The following is a 12,931-nucleotide window of genomic DNA, read 5'->3' as shown; positions in this document are numbered from 1 at the left end:
TTCCTTTGGCTTCTTTTTGTGCTCGTATGTTTATATGTTTTTTGTTGAATTCTGGACTTTAAAAGTGGATTGCAAATGTTTGGGTTCGCATGTCGGTTGTTGCACATAAGTCTTTCTTTGTGGGTTTTTTTGTTTTTGGTTTCTTTCTTTGAGTTTTTTATTTGTTGTAGCCGTTGATTTTTTCTGCTTCTGTTGGAAGCTAGTGGTTTCGCTTGATTGGTGAAGCTGGTTCTTTTCCCACTTTGATTACGAGGAGTTTTGGTTGCATCGGAGTTAATTGTATCAGTGATACTGAATTCATTCATACATTAAAACTTGTAGATGCTCGGAAGCTAGGGTGTTTCATGTTTTGGTGTTATGAACAAGGGTTGAGTCATTTTTAGTAACATGTGGAATCCGTTGAACGATTTATGGAAGCAATGTGTTGATTTTGCATTTCTCGTTTCACATGTTGATTTACTCTTCGCGATTGCGGATCGATTTTATATCCCCTGGAGTTGCAAGGACGTTTTTTGATATTGACAAGAGAGAGAGAGAGAGAGAGAGAGAGAGAGAGAGAGAGAGAGAGAGAGAGAGAGAGAGAGAGAGAGAGAGAGAGGTCCGCAATTTGCTTTTTCAGTTTGGGCAAGTTTGATGACTATGTAATTTCGTGTTGTGGCCATGCTGTGCCTCTTGGTGTTGCTTTGAGCTTGATGTTGATGTCTTAAATTGCATAACTAAATCACAGCTGCTCGATTTTGTGGTTATGTGTGATTGAATTGTTAACCTTTCTTTCCTTTTTCCCCCCTTGATGCAGAGGTGCAAACTAGCTACAATTTAATAATGGAACACCAAGAGTCCCGGTTCTTAATGATCAAACCATGCCTAGCCTATTTGTTTCTAAAAATCCTGAATAATTGGTTCCCAAGAACGATACAAGGCTCCGCATTTTCTCTGGCACAGCAAATCCCTTGCTCGCTGAGGTGCCTTTTGGAACCATGGACGATATCCTTATTTATTTTAATGGAAAAAAATGACTCAACTGCTGCATGAGAGTGGATCTTCCCCTCCCACTACTCGACATTGTGATAATCAGAGTGTGATGCATATTTAAGAACCTTTGAGTTTCATGAACACAAGAAGCACAGAGATTGATTGTCATTATGCAAGTCAGGAATACCTTGATGGTATCATCTCATTACCTTATGTTTGATCTGTTCACCAGCGGAAAGGGGGTGACCTGTTGAAAATGAGGTCCTCTTTCCACATGGAAAGAGCATCTCATGTTTGCGTTGTCATGGTGGGCCCCGCAGAAAAACATGGAGTTGTGTGCGCTTCTGCATATAACCAGAGATTTCCATGGCACACAAACATGCCCCAGGTCTGAAGGGGTCTGAAAATGTGTATCAGGAGCATAGTTGTAATTTTTCCATTTGTTGTATACATAGTTGTAATATGTCAAAAGTGGGTATTTTCACCTTTTATCTTATTATTCTCATTGTAACCCTAGTAGAGGACCTCCATATGTATATTTTTGATTATTGAATGAGATGAATTCAATTAACTTCAAATAGACTCTCTCTCTCTCTCTCCCTCCCCTAATCATTCTTGAGACTGGAATTGCTCGTGATATTAATATCTTATCATATCTATAGGAAATTGCATGCTACACGGGCCTAGAACTTGGAAAAATAAAGATAAAGCGGTTTGCTGATGGAGAGATTAACATTCAATTGCAAGAGAGTGTAAAAGGGTGTGATGTATTCCTTGTCCAACCAACCTGCCCTCCAGCAAATGAGAACCTTGTGGAGCTTTTGATTATGATAGATGCATGTCGAAGGGCATCTGCAAAAAATATCACTGCTGTCATTCCATATTTCGGATATGCTAGAGCAGATAGAAAGGTAAGTGATGCCTTACAACCAGATTTTATGCCAAAATATTGATGTTCAAAGATTTTATGCCAAAATATGATTTAAAGAGAAAAACTACAAAAAGATCATGCTTCAATTTCTATTGGTTCAAGATATATATTTTCCCTCTCCTTTTCTTTTCTTGTTAGGGGATGGCTCTTGTTCATTATTTTCAGTAGCATGTTAATGATAGGAGTGACCTTGTGGAAAGTCTTTGTGGTCCTTTTTGAAATAATAAATTGGGTTTACACATGAGCCCTTTCAGAATGTTTGCTACATTGAAACAGCTGATTTCTTTTGAAGTTTGATGAGTCAATTGTAGTTTAGTAGAAGGTAAAATATAAATAAATTGTAAGCCTCCAGAAAGCGTAGAACTTGATATCAGGATTTTCCATAGACGCCTACTGGCAGGATCAGTCTGAATTATGAGACAAAGTATGTTTATTAGGTTAGTGGTCCAGGCGCCCCACTATGTAAGATAGACATGCCATTTGGGGTGCTGTACCCGTGTCGACACAGCAAGACATGGGTACTAGTACCGGACTCAGTGCGGGTAAGCCCTAGGTCTGGTCCCGCACTGATCCGAGTCAGGTCCAACCCAGACCCGACCCAATCTGTTTTTTTTAGGGTTTTTATGGTTCTGCCCTCACCACGATACCCCCCACCCTCTCTCTCTCTTTCCCCCTCCCTTCTCTTTATTTCCTTCTCTCTGGTTCTCCCCCCTCTCAGGAAGAGAGAGAGAGAGAGAGAGAGAGAGAGAGAGAGAGAGAGAGAGAGAGAGAGAGAGAGAGAGAGGTGTACTTGGCTTCTTCTCCTTCCTCTTCTTCTTTCTTTTGTCAGTGTGCTGGAGAGAGAGAAAGAAAAAGAACACACCTTTTATTTTATAAAAAAAAAATATCAAACTGCCCCCTCATTTCTTTAAAAAAAACCATCCACACCCCAATCTCCCCAAAATATCATCCACACCCCTAATCTCCTCAAAATATATATAATATATATACAAGATGGATTGGGTCCAACCCGATCCAAAGGCCAAAAAAAAATTTATATATATATATATAGCCATGTCCTCATACCCGCAATTTTTTAAATCACCATGTCATACCCTACGTAGCTGCACCCATACCCATACCCATGGGACATAGATGCCCACATGTTCATTTCTGTGTGACATTTATTTTGAAAAGCCCTAAACTTATAATAGAATGTAATTAAATGAGGATCTTCCATGAAAGCACAAATGCTTGTACTCTGTGTCACAGGGATTCAGCTAGCAGGGTGTCGCACCCGCGTCAACGCGACTCGACGCGGGTGAGGGTGCTGTCAACCCGATCCTGGGTGCGTTGACCGCACCCAGGATCATTTCGGTCCATTTTTGTTTGGATTTTTTTTTAAAAAAAAAATGCCCTACGAAATGGGTTGCAGAATTTAAAAAAAAAAATTCTGGATAGCTGCTTGCTGCTGCTGCTCTTGTTTTATAAAGGGGCACTTGTGTCCACAACATCTGACGAGCTTTGTTGGCATCCCATGCTATTCATGCCTCCAAACAATTAATTCACAGCGTTGGAAAACATACTATTAACTTGGAAATGATGATCCATCTTCCTCAAAAATTAAAACCAAAATTCAAGAGCCTTTTGAAGTCTTTATGCTTCAACCAACCAAATCTTTTTTCGTCAAGGATTTTCTCTCTCCATAATAAATGATAATGATGGTGGTAGAGTAGAGCCTTGCTGGCTATTAGTATTTACTTTTCTCCTGACGAGGTGCTCTAGCCGTAGCCTTGTGTAGACCTCTCTTTTCCACATGTCAAATCCAATAAATTTCTTTTAGCTGTCATCTGTGTGCAACTGTATATAAAATGAAATTTGAAGAACCCTAGGCAGTGGCGTCGTAGGCCTTGTATAGACTCTCTCTCCAACAAACCACGTCAAACCTTTCGCTTATATTTTTTTTCATGAAGACCAGGGAGTTTCATACATGATTGAATCATGACAGTCAGCAGAACGTAGCAGGCTGGGTCGATCAGATTGCCAATCCTTTCGGTTCATCAATTTTGTCCCGTTGAGCTAAAGTACACAACAAGCAGAACGTGGGTAACAAGTCTTCACCCCTGACCCCCTTCTCTCTCTCTCTCTCTCTCTCTCTCTCTATATATATATATATATATATATATATATATACATTTTTGCCTCTGCCGAATCCCCGCACCCGCACCCGCACCCATGTGACATAGCTTGTACTAGGTGTCTTATTGAAAGACACTACAATCATAACCCACAAAAGGGTATAAATGGAAGAACACAAAAGATAAAAATAATAAACTTTATTTCATTCATATGAAATGCATGAAAACATGCTCACAATTGAGAGGGGGATCAATCACCCCTTATTTATACACAAAATGAAAGGAGAAAGAGGAGCTCCATAGAGTCGTTGGAGCTAGTCCAACGGCTCTAGTTGTAGTCGTTGGACTAGCTCCAATGACTACTTTGACTAGTCAAGATCTAGTTGGATCTTGACTAGTTAAAGGTCTAGTTCAATTTGAACTAGACAAAAATAAAAATACAAAAAGGAAAAATAAAATAAATAAATTAATATAATAAATAAGTATAGAATATTATATTATATATAGTTACACTTTTTAACATTGAAGACTTGTCTTGAATTTCGACCAATTCAATTATGTTCTTATCTAGATTGAGATTGAAACAATAATTTTGCATGACAGGCGTGCATCTCAAGTGATTAGAGTTAAGAAAATGCTTCTGAAACTAAGAGGAGCTAACCCAGAGTTACCGGAAGCGCCTAGGTAAAAGGGGAAGCGCTTCCCCAAAGTACGCTTCGGAAGCGCGAAACGTCGTGCTTCCGAAGCGCGAAACGTCGTGCTTCCGAAGCGTGAGGGGAAGCATCCCCCTTTTTTGGGAAGCGCGCTTCCCCCTCGCTTCCCCATTTTTTCCATTTTTTTTGCTTCCCCCTCGCTTCTGGTTCCCTTCCTAGGTCACTTCCGAGACGGTTCAGAATTTTCTTCTAAGTGGTCCCCCGCTTCCCCGCTTCCTAAATTTTTGAAAGTGCCTCGCTTCCCATATCGCTTCCCGCTCCCGCTTCCTCGACTTGTAACTCTGAGCTAACCCATCAAGAGTACAAATCCAAATATATGTGGTAATAGAGGATCCAGTAAAAAAAGATTGAAAATGAACTCCTTACATGTAAAGATAAAAAGCAGTTGGATGGGATTTTTTTTCCAATCTGAATTAAATTTGACCTAAAATACTGATCTGAATCCAAAAAATCTGATTAAGCAAATCCCATCCAATCTGGTTGCACATTTGGATCTTACCTTAAGGGTCCAAATCCGGGAATACATGTTAGATTGGGATTTGATATCCAACTATACTTGCCTGTGTGCACGACTGTGTGCACGACTACTCCACCATAGTGAAGGATAATGGAATGGTGAATCATAGACTTCATTGCAGTTCATGTGTTAGGCTCAATCATTCTTTTATGTCGCACCTAACATGCTCCATAATGTCCATTAATGCAGATCAAGTTACTTTTTGGTTTGGCAGATTTCAAAGAAGATGGATATCATAAGACTTCACAAATAATTTCATAGAAGAGAATGTGATACAACTATTCTGCTAAATTCAGTTCTCATCAGACAGATTTCTTAAAATTTTGTATGTTTTTGTAAGAAATTTATTTTCAGTAAATTTCATGATTTTATTTTTAAGCAGTGATGAAATTTTCCTGAGAAAAAACAGCCTTTCAAATCTCTAAAAAGCTCTATTCGTTTTGAACATCCCAAGGGAAAAATGTGATTATGATGACCATGGGTAGGATCTATAACTTCCGGTTTCACTTTTAACTATTCCTCCATCATGTCTGATATGCATAAAATTCTTCCTGATCACAGCTAACCTCTACCGAGATGTCAAAAACTAGTTTACTTGGGAAGGAGCTTAGATCATTCACATAGGTTGATTAACAAATTTTGAGTTTATTTTTAATATTACTAATGTGTATTCATGTTTCATAGTGCATTCATCCTGGTCAGTTATCTAGGTCAAGTCTTAGATCATTCACATAGATTGATTAGCAAATTCTGAGTTTATTTTTAATATTACTAGTGTATTCATGTTTCATAGTGCATTCATCCTGGTCAATTGTCTACCGTTGCAGATGCAAACTAGCCAGAAAATACAGCTGCATTGTGGTCTAAATTGCCAAGTTGACATGGGCTATTCATGTTTCTAATTATACGAGGCTTCTATATTGATGGAAATTGACCTGGTTATCTTGTATCAGTTACGATGGCAAATTTAGTATCCCCACCATTTGATTTGCAAATCATTATATCAATGCATTTAGTATAAAGTCATCCATCTGTACACAAGCTATATATTTAAAACATACAGCTTCACAGTTTCTCATAAACAAGTAGTTAATTATCATATGTACATATAAAAACATGTAACAGAAACCATTCATTTGAGTATATTTTAAATAAATTTAAATTAAAATATTGTTTCATCCAAGATGCTTTGCTTGATTTCTTCATATTTTGGTGATGACTTTTCAGACCCAGGGGCGTGAGTCAATTGCAGCTTAGCTTGCTTCCAACTTGATCACGGAGGCTGGTGCAAATTGTGTTCTTGCTTGTGATCTTCATTCTGATCAGTCAATTGGGTACTTTGATATCCCAGTGGATCATGTTTATGGGCAGGTGAATGGCTAATCTTTGGGAATCAAGCAAGTTCTCTGTATATGTTTTTTCTTGTATTTTATCTTAGCAATAATATAATATTAAATTCATGTTTCTTCTATAAATTATAATGAGATAGTGTTGACTTATTGGTTTTGCAAATTTATGGATTTCCATAGCCCATGATTCTTGATTACCTGGCTAGTAAGGCTGTATCTTCAAATGATTTGGTTGTTGTCTCATCTGATGTTGGAGGTGTTGCTCGGGCACATGCCTTTGCAAAGAAACTATCTGATGCACCATTAGCAATTGTTGATAAAAGGTGCCATGGGCACAATGTTGCTGAGGTAAGAATATATGTCTTTGGATTGTGATTGTGATTCCCTGTTTCACCTCGTAGATTCATTCAAATTGGCTGTTGTTCTCCATTCTGGAAAAATTGATATGGTTCCTCTAGAATTTTCAAGGTTTATAAATTGTGTAGTGTCAAATGTGATTTGTTTGTTTTGGAACATGGAAGATAACTGTAGTTGTGCTGTTGACAGTTTTCATCATTCAACAAGAAGATAAGTTCTGATTGCATGATAGGTTGAAGTCTGCATATTGTTACCCTTTTTGTGTTATTTTTGTCTCATAGTTGTCGGCCTACATATGTTTTGGGCATCTTCTTTGTCGATGACTTGTATACTGATTTCTAAATGCTAACAAAGCTCTCTTTTACATATCTTCAAGCATAAAGTTATTGTAGCTTAGTGTGATTCATGGGAATGAATGGTTTGTTGTAGGTTTATTATAATTTATAAGTTTTATATAGTTCTTAAATAATAAATTTAGTTTTTATTTGTAAATAAGAAGACAAGTGGCTTCTAAGCTTCTTGGTTGATGGGTCAGGTCAATGGTTCCTTTGAGGCATTTATCTGCTTTAACATAATAATCTGCTTGCAATTGAGAAATATGAAGAAGCAATGCATCTTTGGGTGAGAGAAGACGTGTGACGGGCAAGTCATGAACTCTAATTGTGATCAATCATAAGATATTTTTCAAATTACAGAAATGCCACCGAGTGATATGAAACCCAAGACAATCTAAATCAAGGTTGTCAGCCTAAGAAGCGGAAGCGGGAAACGCTACGGGAAGCAAAAGCGAGAAGTGAGGCATTTTAAAATTTATTGGAAGCGAGGTATCAATTTGAAAGCGAAGCAGGAATAAAAAATGAAGTAATACAGGAATAAGATTAAAAAAATGCCTATTCTTATATTTCATGACTCTTTAGTGTAAGAATTAAATTTTTGTTAAAATCTAACAATTATGGTTACCAATTTAGAGAAAACATATGGGAAGGGAGTGGAAGCGTGAGAGAAAATACATGGAAAACACGAAAAGAAATGCGAGAAAAATATATATGAAGCATAGACAGTGTGTTTGAGAAGCATGGGAGAATCAAGACTCCCATGAAGTTTCGGAAACAGGGAGTATCGCACTTTTGAAGTGAGTTTCTGGGAAGCGTGCTTCCCACCTACCTAAGAAGCTTCTGATAACTCTGATCTAAATATCTAAAATTACAAACATGCCATCAAAAGATGACATTAAATAGGATAGTACAGTACCAAAAGTAAAATTACATAATTATCCTTATACTAGTTACCAAATTAAAAGACACATGACTAATAAGCTATTGATGTACAAAACAACTTCAACTTGCTTATATTCTCACAAGGGCTGTTGGATATTGCCATCTAGTTGGGGATGATTGACTTCTTTTCTCCAGCTTGTGGGAATGTGTTAGAGTCTTTGGGGTTTTTTCCCCCCATTTTATGTGTATATTCATATCTGTCGCATAGGTATGGTTGTGGTATGTGGTATGACATGGGTACGGTTGGTAAGATTGGTTGCTTTTCAAAATAAGGGTGCAAGGGTGTGGCGGGGTTGTGTACATTGTACACACACATGCATGTAAAAAAACATGCTTCCATGCAACTTAGAACCCTATTGCTAACTATGGAAAAAATAATTTATTCACAATATAAAATATGCATTTTAATATACAGTATGTCCTTACATAATACGCCTATATGTAGCAGCACCTTGTATACCAGTACCCAAAAGTCTGAGCATTGACATGTGTCTGTTATGCATTTGAAGTGCTCATGTTACATAAATTTCATAATTTTTTCTATATGTTGTGTACAGATATAGGGTTTTGATCAATTATTGGGGGGATGTATTTGCCATTTATTATAGATCACCAAATGAACATGTATGTAATAATGTTGAAGGTAGTGGAATCTCATTCTTTGTGTTCCTTAGTATACCTGCCATGTGTAGGGATGTCAACTGTACGGTTTTGGGTCAGATATCTAGCTGCGTGAACCCATTTAGTCGGGGGCTTGGTAAAAACATCTGAATCTGATTAAGCGCCTTGCTTGATCAGATTTGGAGTTGGATTCGGGTTCTTAACACAAGCCAATCAGGTTTTTTACGCGTTCAAAAAAGTACCAATAAGGATTGGACTTGAGACATAAGGCTGGAGTTCCCTTTGAAACAGGCAGAGTAGCCACCCGTGCAGTTGTATGCTTTTGATAAATGTACAGAATTATTTTTCTGATAAACTAGAAATGGATCTAACCCAAATGGCCTATTTAACACCGGATTTCCGATCAAATTGGGTTTCTATTTTTACAGTCGGGCTTGGGTTCAGTTTGAGTTTTTTTTTTCAAATCCAAAACTGACAACAATTAGGACATATACGATAAGTCGGAAACCGACCCAAATGCGATCCATTTACATCTATATTTCCCTTCTTCCTTCTCTGCACATCTACTTCTTTCTGCCTCAGATATTCACAAAATACAGCCTGCAACCACCTTAGGAACACATAGAAAAGTGCACGTGCCTATAGGATGCAAGCTTTTTAGGTGGGAATATAGGTCAGTTGATGAGCTTCAAATGTGTTTTATGAATTAGTCTAGTTGGACGAATTTCCCATATGTAGTGTATACTGATCTTCATGCCCATGTGCCCGATCTTTTCTTTGATTGGGGAAGAGAGGATGGAAGACCAACTTGTTGACAAGATCTATACATGTGTCTTAACTGTGCACCTTGGGTGCCGCACCCGTGTCGACACGGGTACTCCTACCTGGACACAGCATTTGCTGCGTCCTATATTATATTTGTTTATATATTATATTTTCAATATATACTATATATTTTAGATATATAATATATATTTTCAGTATATTTTAGATATATAATATATATTTTCAGTATATATTTAGCTGTGTCCCTGTACCCGTATTTTTTGGAATTGCCATGTCGTACCCTCCATATCCGTACTCGCACCTCCACCCGCACCTGCACCTGCACCTGCACCTGCACCCGCACCCTCACCTGCACCCGCACCCGCACCCGTACCCGCACCCGTACCCGTACCCAGGTGACATAGTGCTTATGTATCATTGATTTGCATTTGCAAATGGGCCTTCTTGGATGCTATGAACTGCTTGCTCATTTATGTTTCACAAACTAATGAAAAAAAAAGAGAGAACTGCTTATACGATATATGACGACATTCTGCAGGTCATGAATTTGATAGGAGATGTTAGGGGAAAGGTAGCTGTTGTGGTGGAAGATATGATTGATACTGCAGGTGAGTGATATGCTAAAGGTCAACAGTCATTGACTCCAGCATTTGGAACTGTCTTGGACAGCCTGATTCGTCTTTGTGCTTGCTCTACTTGGTTGGCTTTTTACTGGTTACTTGTGAGTTGTGAGAGTTGGTTGTATCATCCCTCACCCTCAGCTGGGAACTTTTCCCAAACAATAAGATTAGAGGTATATATAATGGCTAGCTTTTGTTTTTAGCCTGTGCCATATTGCTAGAAACGCAGGATACAGTATTCCTTATGTATATGTTGCAAGTTGCTGTAATTTATTTTAGTTTTCCTCAGTGTACTATTCATTTGTCATTACCTAGGGTTTATTTCTGTGCTTGGTTTGCTGGTTCAGGCCCTCGGGGACTATAGCAAAAGGTGCAGAGCTTTTACATCAAGAGGGTGCGAGGGAAGTTTATGCATGCAGCACTCATGCTATTTTTAGGTAGTCATCTCTTCATTTGGGCTTGTTTTGTTTGGTGAATGATACACAATATGATGTGCACAAACTAAAGTGGTTCATCTTATTATGAAGTTACTCGATGCTTTCAAAATGACATGCTCATTCTTAGGTGATAGAGAACTTTTTCATATTGTTACCAGAAATTATCAGTCTATACTCTATAGCATCAAAACTGTTCAAAACTCTGGAAAAAATGGAGTTGCTACAGTAATCCTAATCTTCTTGAGTAAAAACACAAATTTGTTCATTTGTAAGGGGGAACTGGTTCATTTGTGATTCCACATGCAATCCATGTCACATAGGCATGGGTGCAGGCAGGGGCATGGATATGATGGATACTACACTTGGATTTTTGGAAAAATGGGAGCTAAGGTTGGTATGTCAACATTGACTGAATTCAAAAACTGAATGTAGGTTAAAAACTCAAATGAATTTGGTCATGTGCTTGTTGGCCAAACCCACTAAATATTGAACCTAAAAGACTCAAAGAACTTGGACAAATTTGGCCATTGTCAGCCTTTACTGAATCCAGAAAATGAATAAATTTTGTCGGTTCAATGTTGGTCTTCGTTGAATCACAACCAACACTTGATTGGCCCTACTTACTCATGCCCATGGCCCATCGATACGCATAACTGTGTCTGAATGGGTACTTTGGCCTTTTAAAAATGCTCCCATTTTACATAGATGCTAAGAATAAAGAAAAGCAGAAACTGTGGTTCCATTTTTTTCTGTAAATAGGAAGAATATTATATCTGGAATCTTATACCACAATTCTAGGGTCAAGACATAATTCTTTGATTCTTTCAAGATGCATAAATGTACCCTAAATGTTGAACCATTCAGTAGATTCTTTTGCTTGGAAAACTTAAAATTTTTGTCAGTCAACTGATGTTAATAATTCCTTTTCTAAACCATTTTCCGGTAATTAATTTTCTGTTCTTTTTTACTTGATCTAATGTTTGTTGATCACTACCGGTCTTGGCCTTCCATTTTCCAAGTAAATGGAGGAAATATTCTTACACTGATTCTTCCATTCAACTATTATTTTATATTTGTATGGTTCTCACTGTTTTTTTTATGGCAATGACAGTCCTGCAATTGAGAGATTATCAAGCAGATTATTTCAAGAAGTTATCATTGAGAACACTATCCCGGTGATGGAGAAAAAATATTTCCCCCAGCTGACTATTCTTTCAGTTGCAAACCTTCTTGGCGAGACTATTTGGCGTGTTCATGATGACTACTCTGTGAGTAGCATTTTCCAGTGATAGGATTGAATCATGAATCATTAGATAACTCCAGAGGGGCTCCTTTCTTGTGAGCATCATCTCCACTCTTTTCACGTGGCTTTTCTCTACCAAATGCACATTATGGAGTTGCCCCTCTATTGAAATTGTGGTGTTGGTAATTCCTCTATTGCATTTAGCAAATATTTCAGAATTCAGTTGAGCTGACTAAGCTTCTTGTTGGATTTCCTTGATTGTCAGGGTGCCTTTGAACCCTTTTCCAGCCTGGGGATTGATTGAAACTCTTTTGAAGGTGGGGAACTATTTCTGGATCTTTGGGTATATATCTTCATGCCTTCCCCTCACTTGACCGTCCATTTTCCATTTCTTGGCAAGAGAAGTCTTGTCACTGCCTGCTTATGGATTATGTTGGTGATGCAATCCAAGCCCATCTGGATTCTTACATATGTAAGCTGCGAGTTCATGTTTTTGAGGTGTTGGCTTTCTGTACGTACAGAATTCAGTATTGCAGTTTCAAATGTTGTGCACTGAATTATGCATTTAGCTGGCATATAATCTGATGATGTTTAAGGACCACGGATTGTGTAGCCAAATCATAAAAAAGTTTTGGAATGCATGTATTCTCTCCATGTGCTTTGGCCTCTTTTTATATCTAATTTCTCCAAATCCAGTAGTCTTACAGGCAAGTTATTTATTGTCAAGAATAAGCTGCTATCAGAAGATTTATTATAAGGGGTGAATTAATCCTTAGGCACATTACGATAGTAAAAATCAATATTAAGCAGTCAAGTATCTAATGTTGGTGTATTCGCAAAATCAAAATCAGAATGTAAATATGTACCGGTAGACGCCATGATGTGACGTGCAGGTGTTTGGCATTTTCCTCAGCCTATCGATGCTCACGATGAGCCCAAGCTTTCAAGTCGATGGTGAGCAGGACCTTTAACTCTATGGCAATAGGCTAAG

At 38.0% G+C, this 12,931-nt stretch overlaps 1 pseudogene; it reads left to right on the top strand.

Annotated features, from left to right (window-relative positions):
- Positions 1-827: 827 nt before the first annotated feature.
- Positions 828-11,986, top strand: LOC149818053 (ribose-phosphate pyrophosphokinase 1-like; annotated as a pseudogene).
- The last annotated feature ends 945 nt before the right edge of the window (positions 11,987-12,931 follow it).

Source organism: Nuphar pumila, chromosome 13 (assembly GCF_984573655.1).
Source record: "Nuphar pumila chromosome 13, dmNupPumi1.hap1.1, whole genome shotgun sequence".
Lineage (NCBI taxonomy): Eukaryota > Viridiplantae > Streptophyta > Magnoliopsida > Nymphaeales > Nymphaeaceae > Nuphar > Nuphar pumila.
The sequence above is the reverse complement of the archived record's forward strand: the minus strand, read 5'-3'. Positions and strand labels throughout refer to the sequence as shown.